Here is a 5,135-nt window from a genome sequence, read left to right on the forward strand (position 1 = left end):
CTTCCATCTAGTGAGGTAACCCTGTGAAAAAAAACATTGTTTCAGCTTACTCGAACAAATTACGAATGGCTTACTTATGCAAAATTCTTGACACTTTTTAACCTGTCCTCCAACCATGTGCCCCGTAATGGCCAACAATTGCTGATTAATAGCATTCAATTGTCCTATTTTTTTCTTGTTACACATATCTTGCATCACTTAAAAATATTCAAAAATAAAGTGTGTTGCGAACAGTAATTTATGTTTACTTTAGCAACATGCACAGCATGTTAAGTATCTCAACAAAATACTCAATTTTGTCTCTGATTCCACCTGTTTAAGTTAGATTGGAATAATCATCAGGTTACAGTAAGAGACAATAGAAGAGCAAGACATTTTTAATCCTAATCATTGTCACAACAATGGATTACTTCATTAATGTTAAATTATACCTCTCTGCCTTATGAAGATACAGCCCCTGTAGCGATTAAAGCAGAAAAAGTCCAGCTCCAGCAGATGCTTCTCTGATTCCACATGTTAATTTGTGCTCTGGGTCTCATTTGTGCCACCGTTCTAATGAAAGATGTACTAACTATTGTTAGCTGCTCCCTGCAGACTGCTGTTTTTCTTGGTGCCCTAAAATCGACAAGAAAGCAAACTGGAATTTTGGAAACCCTTGTTTTTTTAAGATATGTCTGTGAAATACATTTTTTGGTGTTGCTTTGCAAGATTATGTAGAATATTTAATATTTTAGGTTGTATGGGGATTTAAATTGAATAGCTTTTTGACCTGCACTTCAGAGCTCTTGAAAAGCCTTTAATGTCATTCCAAAACTGTATGACTTTTTGCTTTCTTTTCCAGAACACAAAAAAAAGGTATTTTGAAGAATGTTGATAATCAAAGCACACTGAAACCCACTGACTTCCATTGTAATGACACAAAACCACTGAGACATTTCTCAAAATATCTTATTTTGTGTTCCACAGAGGGAAAAGACAAAGTCATATACAGAAATGGGGGCAAATAAATGACGACAAAATATTTTATATTATTTTATTTTGTAAATTGGAATTTTTGCATTCAGAAAATAGTAGAATCATTGTAGAAAACAGTAGAAACAGTAGAAATAAAAGTCATTCGTATTTATTTTATTTTCATGCCCTCCTTTGCGAAACCTATAAATAGTAGTATAAATAATAAAGTAAAACACAGGGACGCATTATTATAATACGGAGGGGTGTGCATAACTGTGACAATAAATATATACAATAAACTAACATTGTCTTGACAGATATGTTACTTAAATTAATCTTTAGTGTACAATGACGTTATAAAAGATATTGTAGCCCAGTCTAATTGAATACATCTCAAAGTCAACAGCATTTATGGCTGATGATGAAAAGCGTGCACGCACAAATATGTGCACATGCATATGTCAGAATGACGCTGCATGAGAAACGAACCTGAAATAGACAGGATCTGTCAGCTAAACACAGACAGAGAGACACACACGGCTCGTGCATTTGTTTGGGTTGAAACTTTCTAGAGAGAGAAGCATATAGAGATTTATACGCGTATATAGCTTGCTTGATGGGTGATGGGCAGATTTTCTCCGTCTTTATTGTTCTCGGTCACGGTTTCTATCGGCACCTTACTCGAAAACCATCGAGAGCAATCGCATACTGTTGATTTATATTTATAAGCCTCCTTCCCACCTCGAGACGATAAATCGTGAAGTGCGTTTTAATGGACTGCGCCTCGCGGTAAATAGCGGAGCCTATGTGTCCGATCGCGCGCGTAAACATGTCTAAGAATTATGAACGGGCTTTCCAGATGTCACAACACTCAAATGATTTACCATGAGAGGAGTGAACATGTGTTGGAAGATTATTGCGACATTCAGCTTCAACTGCTTTAAAGGTTCGCCGTCGTCTTCACAAAGGTAGGTCATGCTTTCCGAAAACTGTCAATGTTGCGCATTTTTTTGTAGGAACATGTAACTGCTTGCGCGCATATGCATGCAGAACTGTATGAATCGTGAACAACAGGGGTGTGTTGCTATGGCAATACCTGATGTGAACATCATGTTTTTGAAGATAATGCATTGTTGGCTACATGTAGTATTGCAAATGCACATGTGTAGTACATCCGATTAAGAAAAAAAGACGTGAAGATAACAGTGACATGATATGTTGAGGTGTAACGTGTGAATGTAGAACACATCTCAGGGAGACAATATAGGTTAAGCGACATGGCTTTTCTAGAGCTCTCATTGCTTAGGTGAGCATTCTCAGTTAGGTGTCATCAATTTTGTCTCAAATGTCTCTCCAAAAATTGGGACACAAATGCTAAAGTATTGGAAAACAAAGCTATAAAATAAATGTTGATAGCAAAACAGATCATTTGGTCCTTTGGAAAAAGGATTTGGAGACCTTAGGGCGAAGAAAAACAATATGCTGTCAAGAACATTCAAACTATATTTATGCATCACACCTTTATCCGAAGCGAATTACGCGTTCCATGCAAAAACTCTACCCAAATAACTCTGGTTTGTGTTTGTTCTGCAGGTCGTCCACAAAGCTCGGCTCCAGTCAAGCAGCCAGTATGGAGAGCAGCTCGCTCACAGGCAGTCTGTCTCTGGGATCAGATGTTCCTCACTGCCAGTGCTGCATCTCTTATGAGGCCAGACTGAAGCGCCTCTCCTGCGGACACCTCTACTGTGACCCCTGCTCCGATCAGATTGTTAACCTGGCTTTTGAAGATATAGAAGGCCTGGCCGAATATCCCTGCCCTATGTGTAAAACCCTCCGTCGTCTGGGAGGCTTCGCTCCGTCTCACAGCTACCAGGGCATGATCCACTGTTCACCCTTTGGAAGTCAGAAACAGAAGCTGGTTGAGGAGAAGGGAGGCCAGTGGGAATAATCGAGTCGTTTAAAGGCATAGTTTACCTGAAAAACTAATTTTTGCATCATTTACTCACTCTCGTGTCATGCCATATGTGTATATGACTCTTGGAATACAAAAGATATTTTCAGAAATGTACTTTTGTGTCAATACAATGGAAGTGAAAGGGAGGCCAATGTTGTTTGGTTACCAACATTCTTTAAAATATTGTCTTTTGTGTTCTGTGGATTAAAGAAAGTCATAAAGGTTTGGAATGACGCGAGGATGAGTAAATGATGGAAGAATTGTCATTTTTAGGTGAACTGTCTCTTTAATACAGTGGCTCTCTACTGGTTACACTGCAGGATGCAGATTTTACATTGGCCATCATGTGGTGACCCCTCATAGTACCAAAATTGATTATTGCACAAAAGTGAACACAAATGTCTATTATTATTATTATTATTAGGCTGAATATTATGCATAATGAAGTATCAGATTAACTGGGACATACTGTACAGTCTTTATAACCAATGACAAAATATAGATAAGCATCTGTGGAATTTATTATCTGTAAAATGAGAATGAATCGTTAAGTCAGATTATTCAATAGATTTGATATGCTTAAAGAAATGTTGATGCTGAAAGCACAAAAGAGGTTTTTCTCATATCTGGTGATACTCCAGATTCAGTTTGTATTCTGTTCGTGATTGAAGTGCAGATGATATACAGTAGTGAAGTAGAGCAGTTTCCTTTAACATTTCTAAGTGTTTATTTGTATTTTTGTAATGAGTGCTGTTGATGTAAACGTTTATACCTTTGCAATTCATGGATTTTAAAACTATATCACAGTGTAATGCATTTTGCAAAGTGTTCATGTTGTAAATATCTATTTTGATAAGATGTGTCATGTTTTTAATACGCCGGAATAAGCATTGGTAAGGAAGCCAAGAAATATATTCAGGAACTATAAGATGTATTTATTTATCTAAAATGCGCCAATAAAGGTTGTTATAAAAGAATAAGAAAAGCTGTTTAAGTGCCTGTGGCAGTTTAAAGGGTGGAAATTACAAAACATATTTTGCAAATCGATTTAAGGCAAGTATTGGTCATTGCCCTAAATCAGAGCAATCCTTGTGCCGTCTAATATTTGATATCCAAGAAACAAAACCAATCAGATTTTTCAAGTGAACATAATCGGCTGTGAAACACATTTATACTGACATGTGACTGAATAATTCAGGGTGAAATTTAAACAAATACCGTATGTTAACGTCACTAGCACCCTTTTCATTGCTTGACATTCTGAGAGACTGAGGATCTATGTTAATCTATACCCTTTAACAAAATTTTTTACAAGATAATGACGGGAGAAGACAAAATCTCATGTTGAAAGAGTTCCTGGAACATGCAGGTAAAAATACGTATTAAAATCATATTAAAATGTCCTTTAACATTAGAATGAAGTTCTTGTGCTCACTTTTTCTTCATAACTTGCACATTTACTGTAGTTCCTTCTCATCATGAAGTTATAAAAAATACATCACAATTTCATGAAGAAATAACACTTAAATATGCACTAAAACGGCAGAGTATAATAATGCTTGTAATGTCAACTATATTGCATCTAGTTTCCTTCAATTCTTTCCTTTTTTAGTTTTAATACTAATAGAATACAAAAATGCATAATTTACTGGACATCATCGTACCACTGTGTGTGAATAAAGAGAGGCAAGCAGAAGCTGAACTTTCTTTGACTGTTTTGTCTCCATCTAGTGGCCGTACAAGAAACTGCAAAACCTGTTACAATATAATAGTTACAGCAGCCATTTTCTTGCCTATTTTACAAGCCTACCGTACCATAAAATACCACTAAACTACAGCGAAGGTACCGAACAAATTTTTTGGCATGAACTTTAGACACGTAACATTTAACATGCAGACACAGTTTTTTCTATTGTCACTGCTGTCACCATCTACTTAATCTTAATACTCACTGTCCAAACTTGTGGCGGTCTCTGGGAGAACTTAATTTTTTTTTTCAAAAAAGAGGAAGAATTTCAACAGATGACCTTTTTTTTGCCAAGCTATTTTTCTTTCAATACTATATAGCTGCTCACACAGAAGAAGCCCCATGCTGTGCATTGTCTCTTTTAAATCCACATGTGTGCATAGAAAAACGTTTCTGATGAAGTTCCTGATTTGTACCGTATTTTAAAGCATTTGTCCACTGGATAGCAACACTAGAGAACGTCGCTTCTCCTGCCTACAG

Source organism: Triplophysa rosa, linkage group LG8 (genome assembly GCF_024868665.1).
Source record: "Triplophysa rosa linkage group LG8, Trosa_1v2, whole genome shotgun sequence".
Lineage (NCBI taxonomy): Eukaryota > Metazoa > Chordata > Actinopteri > Cypriniformes > Nemacheilidae > Triplophysa > Triplophysa rosa.